An 8789-nucleotide genomic window follows, 5' to 3' on the forward strand; every position below is an offset into this window, starting at 1 on the left:
ATGCAGTCAAAACAGTTGGAGAACAGCGCATGAAAGCATGTTCAGGAAATATAAAATGATGCAGTTTTACTTTTTGAGTGAAAGTAAAATTACCACATTTTCCCTAAGGATGAAGGGGAAACGGGGGGGGGGGGGCGGGGAGAGCTGTGACAACTTGGGTGTGACTCAGTGAAATGTTACATTGTATATTACCATCTGTTAGCCTCTATGTTCTCATCTGCCTCATAAGTTGCTGGGTGATGCCAACAGCTAAAACATCTCAGAAAATAGACCTGGCGATCTGCTTTTGAAACGTCACAGTCTTGAAAACTCTACGGAGCAGTTCTACTCTGCACACGTGCGGTTGCCAAGAGTCAGAATCGACTTGATGGCAGCTAACAACAAGTGTACAAAATAAGGGAAGAGTCTCTCTTCCCCATTTTTTTTTTTTTTAATTAACTTTAGATAACTTGGAATTGTAAATTCTTCCTTGGTCTCTTTGAAAAGTATGTAAATCAAAGATGCTTCCTCAAGGATCTGAGAACTACCTCTTTTCAAATGTAAGGACTAGAGGAAGATCACACCCTTACCTCCCAGTTTTCTGCAAGGAGATTAACAACTTCAGGTATCCTGCCATAGTAAAGATACCAGAAAATCAGCAATTTTATCTAGAAAATGTGAAGGTATAGGTTGTATCCGCTTAGCTATATAAAGGGTAAGATTTCTTTCTGTCTTTGCAATTTCTTTAGCAGATTGCCAGTGATGCATCACATTTTTTTTTCAGAAGTTTATTTTTTTATTGAAGTATATGTAACAAGTAAGTGAACAAATAATAAACATATAGCTTGAGTTTTCACGAAGTGAGAACATTTCATTAATCAGTACCTGGATCAAGAAATAGATTACCAGTGCCCAGAAGTCCCCCTCATGTCCCTTCCCAGTCACTAACTCCCCACAAAGGAACGTGCTCTCCTGACTTCTAATGCCATAGATTAGTTTTGCCTGTTTTTGAAATTTATATAGGTGTAATTGTGCTGCATGTACTCCCATTCTTTTTTTCTCTTTGAATTTTTTAAAATTTTTATTTGTTTATTTTTTTGATTTAATGCATATCCAATAATAAAACTTTTCTTTCTTTTCTACAATTAGGGAGAGGTTTTTTTTGGGTTGGCAGTAGATTTTTAGCAACTTTCAGCCAACACTACTCACCTGAATCAGGCACTAGAACATACTGAAACATTACCCTCCTCCCAGAGGCATTACATGGCAGCTCCATTGGTCACAAAGTTTCTCTCCTTCTTTCTTGCCTGCCCCCGTTAAAAGAAACTTTCAATAAAACATTACTTTTTGCTTGAGCTAACTGACTTTACTTATCAATTCATGAATTGGGGAGTGTTCATTGCACAAGTAGAAGGGAAAAGAAAATCAAAGACACAAGGAAAATATTAGCCCAGAGGGTTAAAGGACCACATGAACCACTGCCTCTACCAGCCTGAGCCCAGAAGTAGTAGATGGTGTCTGGCTACCACCACCAACAGCTCTTAGAGGGATCACAATAGAGAGTCCCGGAAAGAGTGGGAGAAAAATGTAGAACAAAATTCAAATTCATGAAAGAAAACCAGATTTACTGGTCTGACAGACACTGAAGGAACCCCTAAGACTATGGGCCCTGAACACTCTGCTAATTCAGAACTGAAACCACTCCCGAAGTCTGCCTTTCAACCAAAGATTAGACATGCCTATAAAACAAACAATAACGTACATGAGGAATGCACTTCCTAGTTCAATCAAGCATTTGAGACCAAATGGGAAACTCTTGCCCAAAAGCAAGATGAGAAGGCACAGGAAAACTGGATAAATGGACACAGGGAACTTGGGGTGGAAAAAGGGAGAGTGCTGACACACTTCAGGGATTGCAACCCATGTCACAGAACAATTTGTGTGTACATTTTTTAATAAGAAACTAATTTACACTGTAAGCTTTCACCTAAAGCACAATAAAATTGAAAAAAAAAAAAGGAAAAACAGAATCACCAACTAGCCATGGGTAAAATATATATTTACTGAAAACTTCTATTAAAAAAAAAAAAATTTGAAACTGTTTGGAGATGATACAAAATAAAAAGAGCTGTTAAAAAAAAGGTAGATGGGAGCTCTGGAGAGCAGTACAAAGAGGTAAGTTTTTTTTTTTTGAATACATAATTTATTTTATTTTTCCTTATTGTTGAGAATATACACTGCAGAAACACATCAATTGAACAATTTCTACATATACAATTCAGTGACAATAATTATATTCTTCAACTTATAGAACCATTCTCACTCTTCTTTTCTGCAAACAGAAGAGTTTTATAGGCAACAGATACACAGGAACTGGGAATTTTTAGACTGGTTGACAGACATTTTCTTTCCAATTTGGGATTGAGGGGAAATTTAGAACTAAATTTAGGTCAGTAGGTAAGTCCTAATTGGTTAGCTTAGGTTTCCATTTCTGGAAGAGTTAAACTCTTTCAACTAAAAGAATCTTGGTCAAATTTTGGATTGCCGACCTAGAGCTTAGCATAACTTCTGAGGCCTGGTGTAGTTGGGATAACAACTCCCCACTTTTGACCATACTCCAAGTTTATTGAGAGGTGTGATCAAAACTTAAGGTAAGGTGCTACTCTTAGTTACACATAGTCATTCAGGAGAGGGTGTATGCGTAATATCCAGAGGTCACAATGTCAGGGTTGTATTCTTAAGAGTCAACCTGTGCTTCATTTTTCTTTTGTTGCTCCAGTCTCAGTGAGATCATCTGTTGATTTGTTAGCAGTTATGAATACACATTTAAGGCACTGAGGAGGTTAGAGCACACCAAGGAGACTAATTATAATTATAAAGAGAACAATGCCCAATGTTTGGGATGCACTTTGAAGCTAAGGCCCCCGTGAAACAAACCAGTTGAAATCAAATAGTTCAAAAATGAACTGAGGAAGATTTGTCTTCCTTGAGCCAGTTGGTTTGCTTTGCTAGTTTATGTAATTGTGTCTCGACATCCCTAGAAGCGTTAATGCAAGAACAAGTGGTATTAATCACCACATAGACTTCTCCTTGCTTGGCAATGAGGCATGTCTTGTTACCTAGGACAACTTTAGCTAAGAAGTCTAAAGACTTTTCTTGGGGTGCTATTGCCTCAGCAGTAGACTTTGCAATATTTTCTAACACCACTGAGAAATTTCTAATCATATGTTCATTTGTGCTGACCCTTAGCCATAGTAAAAGGGATCCTCCAACAGAAGCAATGCCAGAATCATGAACACTTCCCAGTTATTCCCATTTAGTTCTAAGGTGAAGATTAAGAGGGACAGTCCAATGGGTCATTTCTGATTGATAATGAATGGGCAAAGGAGTTGTCAATATTGCAAGAGTGCATTGTCTCCTAAAAAGCCAGCCATTAAGGCATATTAATACACATATATACAACTTGTCAGGGTTTTGAGCAGAAAAATGGGTTAACAGATTCATTTCCTGGAATACTTTAATTTATGCTTTCAAGCCATGATTCTATAAGGCTATTACAGCATACAGAAAGGGAACCAAGTAAGATTGTCTTTTTGCTGAATACGCAGCATAGTTGTGAAACTGGGTGTGTTTTTTTTTTTATAGTATATGTTTGACGGGGGCAAATTTTGTCCCAGTAAGTATAAGACCACAGGACATCATGAGTAGTGGTATTTATAAAAATGTCTTTTGGGTTGCCCAATTGTTTTGATGCTAACTGTGCCATTTGGACAACAGTGGTCAAAAGATTGAAGCAAGTCACATGCTAATTAGGCTATGAGGGTTGAACCCCAGTGATCACTGAAGTAGCAGTCCTATTGCTATCTATAGTGGTATTAGGAACTCTGGAAAAATCAGTTATGGGAAAGGCCAGTGAGCCTCAGGAGTCATGAATAGAATGAGGTTTAGGATGGCAAATCTTGCAGTCAGTGATTTTCCCCTCTTTTGCAATGACCTGGGAGATGCAAATCATGGAATTGTCCTTCCAGACCAGTACAAAGAATAAAAATAAGAGAAAAATAAGGGTCTTAAAAGTAAATAATGTAAGAGTAAACGAAGACAGCATAGAAGAGTAAGCGTAGAATAAGGAAAGGAAAGCCTATAGGTTCTTGAATGGTAATCTTGGGAGGAAGCTCTCTACCTCATGATATCATCAGCTTCTCTTCCTGTTGTTGTTGTTAGGGGCTGGCCTTCGATCGCTAGTGTCCAACGTGTCCAGTCTATTCTTGAGATGGTCTCTAAATTCAGGTGGGATATACTCAAGGTCATATTTTGGCTCTCATGGACTTGCTCTGATTTTCTTCAGTTTTAGCTTGAACTTGCATATGAGCAATTGATGGTCTGTTCCAGAGTCAGCCCCTGGCCTCATTCTGACCGATGATATTGAGCTTTTCCATTGTCTCTTTCCACAGATGTAGTCAATTTGATTCCTGTGTGTTCCATCTGGTGAGGTCCGTGTGTGTAGTTACCGTTTATGTTGGTGAAAGAATGTATTTGCAATGAAGAAGTCGTTGGTCTTGCAAAATTCTATCATTCTATCCCCGGCAATTTTTCTATCACCAAGGCCATATTTTCCAACTACTGATCCTTCTTCTTTGTTTCCAACTTTGGCATCCCAATCACCAGTAATTATCAATGCATCCTGATTACATGTTTGATCAATTTCAGACTGCAGCAGCTGATAAAAATCTTCACTTTCTTCATCTTTGCCCTCAGTGGTTGGTGCATAAATTTGAATAGCTTTTGGCATAATGCATGAAGGACCTACAATATTGAGCTATTTCAGCACGAGATAATTACGGACCAGCTGTAGGGTTGTCCAAAGAGACATAGGTCAGTGTACCTGTGATTATCTCATAAGGAGTTAGTTTATCATTCCCAAAGGAGGTAATGTGGGTATACATTAGGGCTAATGGCAAAGCCTTGAGCCAAGGAAGTGCAGTAACTTCAACTAATGCATTTGAAGATCTCATTGGTCCTTCCAACTTTGCCTTAAGATTGAGGATGATAATGACAATGATAGGGCCAATTTACTATTGTAAAATTTTGTCTCAGTAAGTAAGCCTTGCTGACTTGTCCGGTAAAGTGAATACCATATTTTTAGCAAATAACATCCCCACATAATTAATGTGCACATGCATTAGATGTGCAGAAATGATGAAATTAAGTAAGTGAAACAGTTCTGGCATAGTGGGCCCATACATATACAACACATAGGTCATTTCCAGAAGTGAATTTTGGCCTCATTCACCATTCTCTTATATTATAGATAAATCATATCCTTCTATTCATTTTCTTTTGTTTGGCTCATTTTCTTTAATAGTCTGCTTATTTGTATAAAAATAGCCCCAAAATGTTACTTTTGATTATAGTTGTATAATAAAGGTATAAGCCATGGTCAAAAAGTCATCACGGATCAAGTTTTGGTAGTATCCAGATATTGGAAAACAATCAAAACTGCAAGCTTCTATGAATTTCAGTTGGTAATTACAGCACATTAGCTCAACAGCTTTCCATATGTGATAACAGCCTCATAGAATCATGGCCTGAAAGCATAAATTATCTAGGAAATGAATCTGTTAACCCATTTTTCTGCTCGAAACCCTGACAAGTTGTATGCATGTGTGTTAATATGCTTTAAAGGCTGGCTTTTTAGGAGACAATGTACTCTTGCAATATCGACAACTCCTTTGTCCATAATCAATCAGAAATGGTCCATTGGACTGTCTTTCTTAATCATCACCTTAGAACTAACTGAGAATTACTGGGAAGCATTCCTGATCCTGGCACTGCTTCTTTTGGAGGATCCCTTTTACTATGGCTAGGAGTCAGCACTAATGAACACATGATTAAGAATTTGTCAGTTTCTAATTTACCGGTAAATCCTTTTGGCTTAAATTTCAAGTAATATAAAATCAATACCTACCTTAAGTGAAGTTTCCATGTGATCAGAAATTGAAATCGAAGTAAGCAACATGTAAAAAAAATTGGCAAAGTGCACTTACGAAAATGACATGTGGGAGTTGCATGGTTGGAGAAACCTATAATGCACACATTATTTACATGAAAAATACATACCGTGGTCACTGAATACCATACCTGGAACACTTCAAGTAGTGAAAAAGTTTTTTTTTTCTAACCTTGTGGCAACTGTCAGGGCATCGACCTTCCAACAGGGGAAAGCTTCTGTCTATCCAGAGAATATAGGTAAAATCCCAAGAATGTAATTAAAGTCCATCAAAACCAAAAATGCTGCCATCCAGTCCAACTCATAGTGACCCTATAGGACAGAGCAGAACTACCCCGTAGAGTTTCCAAGGAGCACCTGTTGGGTTCAAAATGCCAACTTTCCTCAACCACTACTCCACCAGGGTTTCCAATTACAGCCCATGCTAGGTTGCCTAGTGGTTCAGTGCTACGGCTGCTAATCAAGAGGTTGGCAGTTTGAGTCCACTAGGCGCTCCTTAGAAACTCTATGGCGCAGTTCTACTCTGTCCTATAGGGGCCCTATGAGTCAGAATCCGCTTGAACGCAGCGTATTTGGTTTGGGTTTGAGGTGGTAATTTCAAGAAATCCAACTGTAAATGTCCAGAAGATCCAGAAGAGGGAGCCAGATTCCCTCTGGAAACAGGAATAGTTTTGAAACAGTTTAGCAACTTTATGGAAATTATCCCCCCAATATTTATTTATAATTTGGATCATTTTATCAACCACGGTGAATGAATGAATATAAAAATGTAAATAGACAAGTCTTCAGGGAGTTGGGGAGAACCACGTGGCCATCCGGACTCTCTCAGAGTCCTGATTATCTGTTAAGTTTGCAATCATTTTTGGTCCAATATACTTTTCTGATTTGATAACTTTTCTGATTTGATAACACTTCTCATACAACTTATAGCATATTAAATAAACCTAATTATTTTATGTGGCCATCTCGGTCAAAGTCTAACCACAGTGTCTCTCATATTTCTAATTTGCCTTTGGGTAATTTTTAGTTTTTTTTTAATTGACTGAGTATAGACATATTGGGAAAAGCATGAGCTATGTAACAAGAACTAGCTCAATTTATAGGTAGTAAACAAAATCATTAGTTCTCTGTATCTTGCAAAGAGGCGTAAAATGCCCCAAAGATAATAAACAGGACCAGAATCTGATAGGCCACAAAGGCTTACCATAATTTTCTATTGAAACATAAAATTTCTCTATATTCACCCACCTTCTGACCAAAGACAATCCCAAACAAAGCAAAGTTATTTTTAATCTTAAAATAAGGCTTGGCATCATTATTTACACAGGTGCAGCAAGAATGATAATTTATCATATACCAAAAACCAAACCCATTGCCGTCTAGTTGATTCCAATTCACAGCGACCCTATAGGACAGAGTAGAACAGCCCCATAGGGTTTCCAAGGAGCTGCTGCTGGATTTGAACTGCCGACCTTTTGGTCAGCAGCCGAATGCTTAACCACAGTGCCACAGGGCTCCAAGTTATCATATAGACCTTTTAAATTAGCTTCGTTGGACATTGTCTTAAGGAATCTTGCATTGAACATGAACTGGGAAGCATCCATTCTAACAGTAGAAGGGAGTTCTGAAGAGTTGTACAAAGTTGAAGGACGGCGGAGACACAGAAACACAGAAACTATATTTTCTTTCCTTATTTGGGATCGAGGGGAAATTTTGAACTAGGTTAAGCTGAGCAGACAAGTCCTAATGGGCTGGGTTAGGTTTCCTTTTCTGGGAGAGTTGACACTTAAATAGAAAGTGAAGTTTTGGTTTGCTGACATAGAGCTTAGCATGAGTGTTTCCTTCTTGGGCCTAGTACAGTCAGGTTAACACCACAGAATTTAAATTTTATCTCTCACCTCCTCTAGGGAAACATCCTTGAGGAGATCAGGCCCCTGGTTTGGTGAGTGAATTCTGACCACACCTTCCCCTGGTCTGTCTTCACACTTCTCTCCTGAATCACCACTTCTCTGCTTGGGCCTGAAGGTATGAGAACCAGTTTGTGGGAGCATAGGTCGGACACTTGAGGAGGAAAATGCTGCAAGTGATTGGGTGAATTTAGTATGAGGTCTGGAAGCTGCTCTGAAGGGGAAGAAAGTCAGCTTGCCAGCTTCCTGCTGTGGCCGTTCTTGAACCTGGTGGGAGGGGCAACCTTGAAAGAAGGGAAGTTTGAAAAAGCCAAAGATCTTGTTTGTTTCCTGGAGAGGTAATTATTTTTCCAGGCCAAGTACATCTCCATCCTAGTCTTATTCTACAGTTTTGTTTTTGCACCTTGCCCAGGGGAGCAAGAATCTCCTTTTTCAGGAGTTAGCAGGAAGCCCCTCCCTCCTCGCTTCCCCAGAGAAGCCTGTGAGGCGGAGCCCCTGTTTCCTTTCCGAATGTAAGCTCAGGCTCCTGCTGACAGCCAACAGAGGCAAGGGCCCCATCTGGCCCCATGTGGTAGGGAAGGGAGTCTTAGCGTCACTGCCAAAAATAAGATCCTCTTGAATCTGATCCTTTTACTTCCGTCCTCACCCCATACTAAGCTCTACCTCTGGGCAGTCGTCTACAGCCTTCTTAATAATTTCCCAGCCCCCTGGCCTGTCTGAGGACAGCAGGCTGGATGAACTGATCACTTCACTTCTCTGCAGTCTTTCTTGTGGTCACTTGACCTTTAGGAGGTCCAGGCACAGGAAACTTGCTCCTCCCTGAGTACCCTCCTGACTGTTACTTCAGCAGTGTTCTCTCCTGTTTTAGAGCTTGTTCTTCGTTATTCTTAGATCAC

Source organism: Loxodonta africana, chromosome 7 (genome assembly GCF_030014295.1).
Source record: "Loxodonta africana isolate mLoxAfr1 chromosome 7, mLoxAfr1.hap2, whole genome shotgun sequence".
Lineage (NCBI taxonomy): Eukaryota > Metazoa > Chordata > Mammalia > Proboscidea > Elephantidae > Loxodonta > Loxodonta africana.